At 43.7% G+C, this 15,009-nt stretch overlaps 1 long non-coding RNA gene across 1 annotated transcript; it reads left to right on the forward strand.

Annotated features, from left to right (window-relative positions):
• The first annotated feature begins 323 nt into the window (after positions 1-323).
• On the forward strand, positions 324-1,702 carry LOC131257470 (uncharacterized). Its single transcript, XR_009177430.1, has 2 exons — positions 324-371; positions 1,463-1,702. It is a non-coding gene; the product is annotated as an uncharacterized LOC131257470 (long non-coding RNA).
• Positions 1,703-15,009: the final 13,307 nt, after the last annotated feature.

Here is a 15,009-nt window from a genome sequence, read left to right on the forward strand (position 1 = left end):
TATTAATTATCATCAGAATGAGTATTATTAATATGCTAGTTAATATGAAGTATAACACTAACGCTAATAATTATCTTATAACTATTGAATTTAAACGTAACTAATACACCAACTAGGGTTCAAACCCTAATTATCTAGCCTAGAACCAAACTCTAGAATAAAATCCTAAAATCCAAGTATGCGGCTAGACTCTAGGATAAAACCCTGATTCCTCATTAAAACCCTAAAAGATGACCCTAAGCTATGATCTTCAACCCAAGGTAGTATGTAGAGCTTGAATCTAATTGTACAAGTTTATGATTTATGATAGGGATTGATTATATGGAAACACGCATTCTCTAGCAACACTGGTAGGTGGTTCAAAGTATAAGGTGATGATTCTTCCCCTTGAGCTTTCCATTTTCTCATTAGCTTAAGTTATAGTTTTTTTTAAACTTATAATTAATATATCCAGTTCATGGTCACATGTGTTAATTGTTAGAATTAAATTGCTATATTACAAGCTTAATGTTTATCCTGCATATTTATTCATGCTTGTAGATTATTTGTGGATTGCTTATGAAACTTGAATTGGTACACTAGTGGGAAATCCCCACCTATATGTGTACACCCATACTTGGGATGTAACTCGACTGGTTGTGATAGTAATGGACCTTCGGCTTAGTGGTTATTGAATGGTGGTTTAAATTAACTAGTGATGTGGGCCTACCATCAAGGGTTGTTGTGTCCAACGGTTTTCAAGGATGGTCTTTTATCGCATGATTTTGATACTCGCCCTATGTGGCTTATTTTGATATTCGCCTTATGTGTCTTGCTTTGATATCGCCGCATGTGTCCTTGTCCTGATATTTTTCCAATATGGGCTCGATGTTTTTTATACTGTGTAACCATGCGATGGCAAGCCTCATATGTTGTAATATGATTGACCACTAGTCGACGGTTTTCCATTAAACATCCTAAGGTGGTAGCCTTATGAGCCGGGGATGGTGGTAATGGGACACTATGCCAGAGCTGTCGGCCTACGCTGGGCTCTGAGCTCTCCGTAGTGACCTTGAGCTTACCTAAATTGGTTGATTATAACTGGAATAATAACGGTTTGGCTAATCATGCATCCATAGCATGTTGGCGATGACGGGTGGCTAATTTGGATGCTGTAGCATGTGCCCTTAAGATCTTTGGGGTATCGTTTCGCTAGCTCCCAGACCACCGACTATCGACCCCTGTCTGACTGGATAATTTTCCCAGGTCGATGATTTGTATGGGTAACGAGCCCAAGTCCGGCTGGATGTGCATCCCCAGGCCGATGTGCATTCATACATCTGTGCATTTAAAAAGATTGCATCATGTATTATTTTGATTGCTTTGTTGCTTTATAACTATGCTTACCTAATATGGAGGTGTGTAATCTTGAGGGGAATTCACACTAAGCTGGCACTCATCCATCAAATATACAACCGTACAGGTAAAACAGGTGGCCCAGATGATGTATGTGTTCAGACTTGATGAGGAGTTGTGCAGGTGCCATGGATGCACGGCCGTATTGCTATGAGGAGCTGCATGGTCATGCGACTTACATTTATATGCTTTCTATTATTTCTTATGTGTGAAAATCTTATAATCGTTAATGTTAAGACATTGGTTTGTATAAGTCATTATGGGCTGCTTGTATATTTGAATGATAATGAAATTTTCCTTATGTTGATTTATCCACTCTACGCTCATCTGCCTACTCTGATAGTTGATATATATATATACACTCAAATTTGACCATCCTTTAAGGTTAACACTCAGGTTTTTGGGAAACGAGTCATATACTTGGGTCCTGAAGATTCGGGGCATTACAATTGGTATCAGAGCATAGTTTGGACAAACTTGGCCTTGGGAAATAACTTTATACAAACTCTAAATGTCTCAAGTTAGTATATTTGAAATTAGAAATTTGAACTTAGGAAAACTTCCCTTAGATTTAGAAGAATGATTGCGAATATAGAAACCCAAACTTAAGTCCCCCTTAGAAATTATTAGAATAACCATTTGAATTCATTTGAACTTCCCCTGTAGTTAGGAGAAATTGATAATATAAAAATTCCAAATCATAGGCCCCTAACACATTGTTGGATAATCTTAGGACTTGGGAATGGAACTTAGATTCCCTTGAAAATCTTATGTTTGGTTTATTGAAGTAGGAGTTAAACTTAGGTACTGTGGAAGAACAAATACCGACCATGACATATTGGAGATCCAATGAGAACATTCTTTGGACTTAACCCTTGGTGAACAAATTTTATAAATCTCAAAATTTGAACTTCTTTAAAGATTTTGTAGTTAGAAATCATGTTGTTGCCATCTCCAGGGAATGAAATAACCTTAGGCATTGTAAGGAAATCTCATTACTCACCGCATCATACACTAGGTCAGTCAGGGGTCAGTCGTGAATGTTCCCCAAACTTGAACAATCATAGTAGGGGTTATAGTTTAAATTCCCTAATGCATCTCGTTAATTAGAGACAAGAGTTTTCATGAATCTCAACACTTAAGATTAATTAGTGACGAAGTCATGGAATTCTGAGTAAATTTTCAACCTGAGACTAAGCATATTAGAACTACATTTAAAATCCTAGATAAATTATCAAAATTTCAAACTCAGGTTCCATATAGAAATCCTGGTCTTGAAATTTTCAAGTAGTGCATTAGGTGATCAGAGCGCGCAGTGGAAGCATAATGGGCCACGTAAACCTGAGGATATAAGATTACATGATATTTTCCAAGAGTCCAGAATAATCAGGATCACAGATTGATGGAACCATATTTAAACGAAGTTTACATGGTTTGACTCGAATTCTATGTCCTAGCAAATCTCAATGACTCCAATGCTCTGATCAAGTAAAGGATCGAGATTTAACAGGATTATGAATGGATAACAAAATCCTCTGTCCTACGCAGATAGATGATCAATGTATCGGTCTCAAACCTACTATGACCATCTATTCGTGTTAGCTTGAACATTGGAAATTTGAAATTTTTAAGGGGGGTAGCTTGCAATGACTCTAGTTCTAGTGGCGAGTTATGAGCACTTATACAAATAACCTTAATGCAGAAAACCAGCGGATGCATACGGACATCATAAGAAAGATTGTGCTGAATCTCGAGGACGAGATTCTCTTTAAGGGGGGTAGATTGTAAAACCCCGAACTTTTCAATACCCGAGTGTCCTCGAGTGTTACCATGAAGTTTAACTTGATACGTACATGTGTACGACACCAACTAGCTATCCTAACCCTACATCTATTCCCTAACAAAAAATGAACCATTGGGAATGATCTTCTTTCATAGATCAAGCCATCTGACCGTAGACTTCAAGGTAAGACTCTCCGTCATGAGATCTAATGTACGTGTCTTCCCTTAAAGGAATTGACAAATAACTCCCTATCCATAACAATTTAGACATACATTCTTTTCTAAGAATTGTTTAGAAGCACGCTTAAAACCATGTGGAGCCATTAGATTTCACAAAACCCTCATATCAGTAATAATTACGAAAATGCCATTGCCTAGGCCACTTAATTCTAGATCACGTGGTTTTCACTATCCGTTTAATGCAAAATTTTATACCATGCCTAATTACCATAAATTAACCATACACGTTAAATTTCAAGCCTTAAATCACAGTAAATCATCATGTGCGCCACTAGGCCTCGTGGATAATGGCTGAGGGCATCCGCCACCATGTTCGCCTTGCCTAGGTGGTACTGGAGATCAAAATCATAGTCCTTCAGGAGCTCCATCCAATGCCTCTACCTCATGTTTAGCTTAAACTGAGAGAACAGATACTTTAAGTTCTTGTGGTCGGAGAAGAGCTCGAACCTCACCCCATAAAGATAGTGCTTCCACATCTTCAGTGCGAAGACCATTGCTGCCAGCTCCAAATCATGCATAGGGTAGTTCAGCTCATGGACCTTGAGCTGAAAAAATGCATAAGCCACCGGCTTCCCGTGCTGCATCAGGTCAACACCCAAACCAACTCACGAGGAATCGGTAAATATAATAAATCCATCACTCTTAGAGGGAAGAGTGAGGACAGGAGTGGACGTGAGGCAGTCCTTCAGCTCGATAAATGCCTGCTCACAAGCGTCGTTCCACACAAACTCGGCACCCTACCGGGTCAACCTGGTCAACAGGGCTGCAATGCGAGAGAATCCCTCAATAAAACGTTGGTAGTAGCCCGCCAAACTAAGAAAACTATGAATCTCGAATGCGTTCGTGGGCTGGCCCCACTGACGCACGACATCAATCTTCAAGGGGTCCACGACGACACCCTGCCTCGTCACCACATGACCGAGGAACTTCACCTCCTCCTGCCAGAACTCACACTTCTCCAGCTTTGAGTAAAGCTGGTGTGCATGGAGGGTCTGTAATATAATCTCTAGATGCTGCTCATGCTCTTCACGGGTCCTCGAATATATCAGAATGTCGTAAATTAACACCACAACAAACTCGTCGAGATATGGACGGAAGACCTCTTTCATTAACTGCATGAACACTGCGGGCGCATTGGTCAGTCTGAAGGACATGACTTGGAACTCAAAATGACTGTAGCGAGTCATGAATGCTGTCTTTGGGATATCCTCATCTTGAACCCGAACCTAATGATAACCGGACCGCAACTCTATCTTCGAAAAGAATTGCGCCTCCTGCAGCTGATCAAACAAATCATCGATCCTTGGGAGCGAGTACGTGTTCTTGATCGTGACCTTGTTGAGCTCGCTGTAATCTACGCAAAGTCTCAATAAGCCATCCTCCTTCTTCACGAAGAGTACCGGCGCTCCCCACGGTGAACTGCTCAGACAGATAAAGCCTAAGTCGCACAACTCGTCCAACTGCTTCTGCAGTTCCCGTAACTCCAATGGTGTCATACTATACGGGGCCTTCAAAATTGGTGTGGTACCATGCACAAAATCAATATGGAATTCAGTGTACCGACGAGGTGGTAACCTTGGAATCTCCTCGACCACATCGAGAAAACCACAAACAACTAGCAGCTGGTCGATACTCAAAGAAACTAACTCCTCAATGACACACAATAATAGGCAAGAAAGCTGCTCTCTCTTGGGCTCGGCAATAAACTGGAACTCTGGCAGGCCGGGTATACAGAATGTGACTATCCTCGTGGAGTAGTCCAATATAGCGTGGTACTTAGCGAGTCAATCCATGCCCAGGATAACATCAAAATCGGACATCGGCAATACAAATAGGTCCACAGCCAAAAAGATATCCTCAATCAGAATGAGGTAAGATGAGCAAAATCGGTTTAATACTACAATCTTCCCTAAGGGCGTCGATACTGACAAACCCTCACGGGCAGACTCCATTGACAAACCGGTCAATCGACAGAAATCAGTGGCCACAAAGGAATACGATGCACCAGAGTCAAACAATACACGTGCAATGAATGCAGAAATAGGGAGAGTACCCTCAACGACCCCTCCTAATGACTAAGGGTCCTGTTGTGCGGCATAAAATCTGCCCTGGGCTTGCTAGGGAGGTGCAGGTCCCCTCTAAGGTCTCTGCTGATGCTGCTGCCACTGTGGCGGCCTGATCTGCTGCCTCTGCTGCTGTGGCGGAGGCCCTGGAGGCTGGTGCTATGGTTGCTGCTACTATCATGGAGGCTAATGCGGTGTCCTCGGCTGCTGTCGTGGACAGGGACACTCGTGCATGCGATGTTCTGTCATACCACACCCAAAGCAAGTACCTATAAACAGTTCCAAAGGTGGTGCTGGGGGTACTTCCGGTGCTCGGAATGTTGGGCGGGTCGTGCGTCGCTACTACGAACGATGCTGCTGCTGCTGGGAACTACCAAAGGGCGCCTTCCTCTTCTGATCTCCCCTCTGGTCACAAGCTCTCTGCAAATTGGCCTAATCTGACTCATAAATCTGTACCCTCTCCACGATTTACTCAAATGTCAAAAGCATGTGTCCGATCACACGACTCCTGAGGGCAAGACGTAAACCGTTCTTAAAACGGCGGGCCTTCCGCCCCTCATCATCAAAAAGGTATGTCGCGAATCTCGACAGTGCGACGAAACGTGCCTCATACTGGGACACCGTCATGTCTCCCTGGATAAGAGTCTCAAACTCTAATGCACATTGCTGTCGCACATGCTCGGGAAAGAACTTTTGGTTAAACCGGTCTATAAAGTCCTCCTAGGTCCACTCAAAATCTACCGCTACCGATCGGGCTACAGATGCCCATCAATGCTGAGCCTCACCCTGGAGAAGGAATACAACTAATGGGACTCACTACTGGGTCGTACATCTCATAGTGTCAAATATCTTCTCCACCTCAGAGCACCATATCTCCACTGCAGTAGGGTCAGGCTATCCCCGGAAACACGGAGGATTGTGCTGTCTGAAGTCCTTGAGAAGGGCGCTAGCACGCTCCTACTCAGCCTCGGCTGGTGTAACAATGGGACGCATACTTTTCCCCTGAAGAATAGCAGTCATCGCCTGCAACATCTGCTGAAGCTGGGGGGTACTCACGGGTATGGTCGGATCCGCACTGGTCTCAGGTAAAGGAGTGGCATCCTTGGGCTGGAAAGCAGGAATATCCAGTGGTGGAACAGGAGTCGCAGGTGGTGGAGCGGGGTTCGCTCGGGTCGCCCTTCTAGCCATTACGTCCTACAGAAAGGAACAAGGGCCTATCAGCCTTGAGAATTCTCGAAGGCATAAACGTTAAGGGTTTATGTTGGAAAATCGGTAAGTTATTCAGACTCGGAACCTATCCACTCTAAGTTCATAGCAAATATGTAATGTGATCTCAGGTATTCCCAAGTTATGCTCTGATACCAACTTCTAAAATGCCCCAAACTCAAAAAATGGGCTCACACAATTTTTGATCACCGAATCGGCACCGACAGCCTCCATAGTGCCCCATTCTCGGATTCCGGCACTCACATGCCAGATTTCGATCCTGGGATCCTGCAAGGAGGGTTTTCAGCATGAAATTTTAATTTTTTTTGTAATGGAGCATAACCACAAGCATAACTAAGTCACAAAACCACATCACCACATATCTACTATATCAAAAACTTTAAGTACAGTGCAGAAAGGAAAATACAAGATGATTAAAAGGCTCCAAAATAAACTGATGTGCACTCCTGCCTCAACGCTGCTGCTGTCCAACGTACCTGCACGCAACTGTCATGCATAACCTTACAAAAGCTTAGAGGGTGGTGTAAGTGTGTGGGCAAGGCAAGTGCCAAGTATATAATACCAGAGTAATGTGGAAATACGCAAGTAAGTCCATGAATGCAATTAGCTATACTAAAATGATGTGATACAAGGCATGAATGCTATCGGCCATACCAAGGCCATGAGATGCAAGGCCTATGTAGCCAAATGTCATATGCGAGATGCAAAGCAAGCATGCAAGTCCTCATCAAGTACACATATCAATACAGTTCCTCTCTGGATATCACTGGGGTTTAATACACCTCACACTGACTACCTCCTCCCTAGCTGCACAGTCAAGCAAGTAGAAGAGACCACACTATCCGCCTAACTAGAAGTCTGCCAATACCTACCCGACTCATCGATAGCGGACTCATTTACGAGCTGGTCAAACTTAGCTTAGCTTATAGCCCCCTCACTCGGGCGGATAAGACCACACCCCCTTCTAACCGACCATGACACAGTGGGAGACGTGGCCTACTGGTATTCGACACTCGGGCGCTCGTGTATCCACTCGGTCTAGACGTTGAAGCATCTCCAGGTACCAAAAAGGTTCTGGGATTTTCACCCAAGGACATCCTAAGTGCCCACAATGCTAGAGCCGATATTTCTGATATTTGATATGACCATCCACGATGTGCCTGTGAAGGCCATGACCCTGATGTCACTAGGGCGTGCAGTGATCAAGTCACACATATGCGAGATGCATGAGTCACACCGTACAATCATGCAGCAATCCTGCGCGTACCACGCGATTATGTGGGGCACTCTGTCTCATAAGGAGTCCCGTAAATGTTTCAACCCAATGGCTTATGCTATAATCAAACGTTCCTCATATCAAGTATACATATGATGCGTATAGGCATGAATCATGGAGCTATATACTAAGCATGTTATAAAGTGATGAATTATCAACAAGTATGGGCCTACCAATGGGCCCTAAGGAGAGTCACAATGTGGACATTTAACTAACATTGCACTTGCAATGTGGACGTCAAATCGACATTGCTCCCAAGGCATGGCCCGCCACAAACTATAGAGGAACCACACATTGCAATGGACCCTAAGGACATCCTGTTGGGCTAAGACCCATAGCCTTAGATACATCAAATGGGCTGCATCATATGGCCCTTTTATAAATCAAGTGGGCCGCATCAATGGGCCTTATGTACATTGCAATGAGCCATATCCCATGGGCCTTTAAATACATCGCAATGGGCCTCGTAACATGGGCCTTATATATCAAAGTGGGCCTCAACTATGGGCCACAAACACATCGAATGGGCCTCATAACATGGGCCTTACATTCACGTGAAAGTGGGCCTCAACAACGGCCTCATACACATCAAGGTGAGCCTCAACAATGGGCCATAAATATGACATGGTGGGCCTAATCACTTGGGCCTTATATATACTAAGGTGGGATCCACTTGAACTATAGATCTGTCTTATTTTTAGTCTCAAGCTATTAAGATAAGCTCGCCAAGTGATTAGATGGTTTGGATGTAACACATGCATCAAGGGTGGGGTCCACTGAACTATGGATTGACTCATTCTTTAGCCCATGCCACAAAATGAGCCTTCAAAATGGTTGGACAATTTGGATGTAACACATGCATCATGGTGGTTCCCACCATCTTGGTATGGATGGTGTGGCTAGAACACATACACCATGGGGTCCCACCAAATGGGTGACGGTGTGGGTATACCTGTATACGTCAATGGGTCCCACGTGGGGCCCACCATAATGTTTATCTGCAATCCAATCTGTCCATAAGGTCATGCAGACCTGGATGTTGAGGAAAGCAAATTTTGTAATGATCCAAAACTCCTGGACATCTAAGGAGTTTCAATGGCAGACGTACAATCACCACTGTTTCCTATGATGTGGGCCACCTGAGTCTTGAATGTGGCTGAACTTTGGAGGGGGCCCACTTCAGGAAGGGGCCCACCCAATGAATGGGTTGGATGACAAATATACAACATGGTGGGGCCCATAGATGGAGCCATGGGTTGCCCACCCTCCACGCAGCAGGCGCTGCCTGCGCCTCTGGCAGCAGCAGCGTCTACTGCCATATTTTTTTTTAAAACCTATTTTTAGAGGTTTTTCGAGTGTGGGGCCGGCATAGGAAGAATCCAACCCTGCCATTGCTTCCCATAGCTCAAGACAAGCCAAACAAGCCTAATATTCAATATGTTTTGGGGTATAGAAAAGTCAGGTAGATTTTTAACGGTGAAAACCATCGTTTGCTATGTTATGGCCCACCAGAAATTCGAATCAGCTTCATTTTTTGGGTCAACGCCTAAAATGGCCTGAAGGAAAGGATGGACGGCTTAGATTGAATATAGATATCAAGGTGAGGCCTATATAAGTGGCCACCCCAAACGTCTTACACCAAACTCATATTTGTGATTTCCATTCAACGTCCAACATCTCTGGACGCTGGACAGTCTGGACATAATACATACATTGAGGTGGGCCCCACCTATAGATGTCGGTCACCAAAGAAGGGGTTGGAGGGCATGGGAAATACTACATTAAAGTGGGGTCCATCCAAGTGGGGCACACGACCACATCATCGCATACAATAGAAAGAAAGAAAAAGAAAGAGGGAGAGAGAGATTGAGGGACACATGTGATGGAGGGCTCCGCCACTATGAGCCCTCCCTTGTATTCGATCATACATCAAGTGGGTCCTAAATACATGTGGGCCCACCAAATCCAAAATCAACGGTGGAGATCCCTTCTCCACCAAAATGGAAGGTCTAGATGACCCCTTCTTATGCAAGGAAACTAAACATCATGATAGGGTCCATGGAGAATGGCCCCATCATGGAATGATCATGAGAATCAAGGTGGGCCATCGGCCACACCTAGAGTCCAAAGTGAGATCTATACTATCAATCGATAGGCCTCACTTGGCCCATCATAATAATATGAAAATCTAGCCTATAGAAGCACCCACCATCAATCTTCTTGGTCCGTTGGAAAACTGGTTTCCATGTGCTCCACTTTGATGGAGGGTGATGAGAGATGGATGGCTAAGATGAAAGTTTATGGGATGGGAAAGGTGGGCCACACAAAGTCATTTTTCTCTCTTAAAATGCATGGACGTGGGTTTTTTTTTGTTGCTTGGAATTGTGTTGGGAAATGAGAGAGAGAGGGGGTTGTAAGAGAAGTGAGGGATAGGTGTGATGGGTGAAAGGGTGAGTGATGTGTATATGTACTTGACATGTATGGTTGTGTAAGAGAGAGGGTGAGAAAGAGTTGACTTGGTGGTTGCTTAGGGATGGGGTGAAAGGTGATGTATACTTAACTTGAAGTGATTGATTGATTGATTTGAGTGATTGATTGATGGGACATGTTGTAAAGATTCTCTTAGGATTACAAATGCGCGGTGTTTCTTCGAAATAAATGCCAGCCCGCATCTTCTAGTCAGGGTATCGGATTGGTGCATAAAACGCGACGTTGGAACCGTGGTGACGGTGCGGTCACAATGGTACAAGTCTTGGATTAAGCTGACTCAATTCTATAGGATACGACTTAGGGTCACGCATAAACATCCATTATACGTCGCACGTCGCGGCCATCGACGGAACAGTATGGACTAGGATACGGGTCTTACAGTTTTATCCTTGTTGCCTAGCACGTGGGACCCACCATGTGGAAGCCGATTAGTTGGAGTCTTTACAGCAGCTATATTGCTATTGTATTGATGTTACCAATTTTTATAGGTCTGACTAAGGTACATGTTATTCAACACCGTCCATCCATTTTGCCCACCTAGCTGTATGTTATATCTTCACCATCCACCCTACTTTTCGGCTCATTTTAGGTGATGAGTCGAAAAATGAAGCCAATTCGAATATCTGGTGGGCCATAATGTAGAAAATAATGGTTTTGGGTGATTTAAAAGGTTAAGGCCCGCTATGATGTTTCTATACGCTGAAAAATATTATATATTGGACTCATTAGATCCGTTACGAACCGGGGAGACCAGTAATCTATGTGGATTTTCCTGATGCGGGCCCCACCTATAAAAATCCTCAGAATTCTAAAAAAATAAAAAAATTAAACAGCTCTGGACACTGTGCTTGGAATGGGTAGGATCAGTGGGCCCCACCTTAGTCGCCACCATGATGAGTGTTGAACATTAACACCATGCATTTGATAGGTCCCCTTTAATCAGCGGATCACCTTAAAAATCAGTTGTATAAGGAACTCAGGTGGCCCACACTACAAGAAGCAACTAGGGATTGAACGTCTACCATTGAAACTTCTTTGGATCCCAGAAGTTTTGGATAAATATGAAATTTTTTTCTCCTCTTTATTTAAGTCAGTGTGACCTTATCAACAAATGGGATGTGATATAAACATTATGGTGGGCCCCACGTGGGACCTGCCTGTGAAGGGGATTGGATTGGCTGGTGTACCGTACACCAGCTCTATAGCTGCTGTTTGACAAAACAGGTTTTGTGGATCCCACCTTGGTGATGTGTGCACCCAGCACGTGGGGCCCTCTTTGATGTATGTGTTACATTTAAACCGCCCATCCAATTGGCAAGCCCGTCTTAGGCCTAAGACTAAAAATGAGGCAGATCTATCAGGTGGACCACACTGCAAAAAATAGTGGGGAGATGAACGACTACCATTGAAATCCTTTTTGGTATCACAAAAATTCTGAATCAATATGATATTTGTTTTTCCTCTTGATCCAGGTCTTTGTGACCTTATGAACAGATTAGATGGAAAATAAACGTTATGGAAGGCCCTGTGATTTGTAAACAGTGGAAATCATTATCTTCACTATTATTTATGGTGTGATCCAGATGATCTTTCGATCATTATCCTCACTGTTTTTTGTGGTATGGCCCAGATGTTCTTTCGATATGATTCATTTTTGGGTAATGCTCTAAAATGATCTCTAAAAATAACTGTATGTTGTAGATAGTTCACTTAGAATGGTGGGCCTGATTAGTTGTATTTGAGGCCACCTATTATGTATTTAAGGCCTATTGATGCGGCCCATTAATGTGGCCCACTTGATGTATATGAGTCCCATTGGTACAGCCCATTGATGCGGCCTACTTGATGCATATGAGGCCCAATGGTACAACCCATTGATGCGGCCCACATGATGTATATGAGGCCCACCTTGATGTGTTTATGGCCCATTGATGAGGCCCACCTTGGTGTAATTGTAGCCCATCCATGAGGCCCACCTTGATGTATTTGTGGGCCATTCATGAGGCCCAATGTGATGTATATATGGCCCATGTTTAAGGCCCAATATGATGTATACCCAGCCCATGTGTTGGAGACCATTGTGATGTATTTGAGGCCCATGTATTGTGGCCCATTTGATGTATGTGGGACCCATATGATGAGGCCCAATGTGATGTATATGTGGCTCATGAGTGAGGCCCATCATGATGTATTTCAGGCCCATGGGTCATGACCTATTGTGATGTATTGAGGCCCATGGGTTATGGCCCATTGTGATGCATTTGAGACCTAAGTGGTACGGCCCATTGTGATGTATTTGAGGCCCATGGGCAAGGCCTGATGTGATGTATTTATGGCCATATGATGAGGCCCATTGAGATGTATTTTCGGCCCATGTGATGCGACCTATGTGATGTCTGAGGCCCTTGTATAAGGTCCATTATGATTATATGGGGCCCATCGAGATGGTATGCAACCCATAGTGATGTGTATTAGGTCCTTATATGAGTCCATGGGCCCACTATATGTTTGACTCTATGTGGGCCACTCCTTGGGAGCAATGTTGGTTAAACGTCCACATTGATGGGTAATGATAGTTAAATGTCCACATTGTTACCTTCCCTTAGGTCCTTTGTTAGGCCGATTATCAAGGTTGATTGCTGATGACGGTTATCGATACCGATTATGAGTATGTGACAGCATAACATCATGATACATGCCCATATGCATCATCTGCATGTTTATTATGATTGACCTTGCATATGTCATTGAGCAGGTTGTTATGAGACTCCCTGATAGGCGGAGATTATCTCACATGAGCGCACGGTATGCGCAAGATTGATGCATGAATGGATTGTATGACTCATGTATCTTGCATTGTGTGTTGTGATTACTGTACGTCCCAGCAACATCAGGGTCGTAGCCTCCACAGGCATGTCGTTTGGTTTGAGCATCTAGGCACTTTGGATGTCTATAGGTGAAAGTCCCTAAATCTTCGTGGCTAAGAGAGGCTCCAACGTCTAGACCGAGTGGATATACATGAGGGCCCGAGTGCCGAATACCAGTAGGCCACATCTCCCACTAAGTCGTGGTCAATTGGAAAGGGGTGTAGCCTTAGCCACCCGAGTGAGGGGGTTGTAAGCTAGGCTGAGTTTGACCAGCTCCCAAATGGGTCTGCTATCAACGAGCCGGGTAGGCATTGGTATACTACTGGTAGGCGGGTGGTGAGGTCTTTTCCACTGGCTGGGTTATGTGGCCGGCTGGGGCGGTATCCAGCTTGGAGTGTATTAAACCCCGGTGATGATCCTAAAGATGTATAGTATTGATTCATGGAGCAGGAGTTGCATACTCAGCATTTTACTCATTCATTCATTCATTCACTATCCATTCGGGCTGGTGGTGCGTAATTATTTGTTACGTGTACCTTCGCAATGGCCAGGATTTCCGTTGGGGCATGCGACTAACCCGAGATCAGGAGTTTACCACATTGAGTTTGACTATCTAAATTTAGGTATGGGACTGGTTTGGATAGAAGTCCCTTGTGATGGACCCGTAGCCTGCGATACTACGTACTATCATCTTGACTTCACACTCCAGCGTGATCATTTCATTCGCATCGTATATTGCATTACATCTTCGACATATGATATTTGGCTCTCTATGACTCCTCATTTGCATAGCTGATTTGTATTGCATACTCTGATATTGTATGATTTATAGACTTATAGTATTTCCACTTACTCGATCCTAGAGATGTACAGTACTAATTTGTGGAGTAGGAGTTGCACACTCAACATTTTACTCATTCATTCACTATCCACTTGGGCTGGTGGTGCGTAACTATTTGTTACGTGTACCTTCACAATGACCAGAATATCAGTTGGGGTGCGCGACTAACCTGAGATCAGGAGTTTACCACATCGGGTCTAACTATCCAAATTTAGGTATGAGACTGGTTTGGATAGAAGTCCCTTGTGATGGACCCCGTAGCCTGCGATACTACGTACTATCATCCCGACTTCACACTCTAGCTTGGTCATTTCATTACACCGTATATTGCATTACATCCGTGGCATATGATATTCTGGGTTGCTACGTTTTTGCATTTATATGAACTAGATGAGGTTGACAGCATTCGTGGAATCGCCAGGATTTGCATATTGCACTGTATCTTCAGTATATGATATTGACTTATTATGTTTTTACATCGCATGGCCTGGATAAGGCTGATGGTATTTATGGACTTATCAGCATGTTTTCGCATTATTCTGATATTGTACGATTTATGGATTGTTAGTATTTTCGCTTATTCTGATATCTATATGCTTGGCACGTGCATCTCACACATTTACACCACCCTCTAAGCTTTCTATAAAGCTTATACACAATAGATGCATGCAAGTGATGTTAGGTTGCAACAATATTGAGCTTGGAGCGTGCAGCGGTCTTCTGGAGCTTTAAATTTCCATGTGTATATTCCCTTTCAGCACTGTATTCAACAATTTATATTAGTGGATATGTGATGATGATGTTGCCTTTGTGATTTGGGTAAACTTG

This window comes from Magnolia sinica, chromosome 10 (genome assembly GCF_029962835.1).
Source record: "Magnolia sinica isolate HGM2019 chromosome 10, MsV1, whole genome shotgun sequence".
In the NCBI taxonomy this organism is placed as follows: Eukaryota; Viridiplantae; Streptophyta; class Magnoliopsida; order Magnoliales; family Magnoliaceae; genus Magnolia; species Magnolia sinica.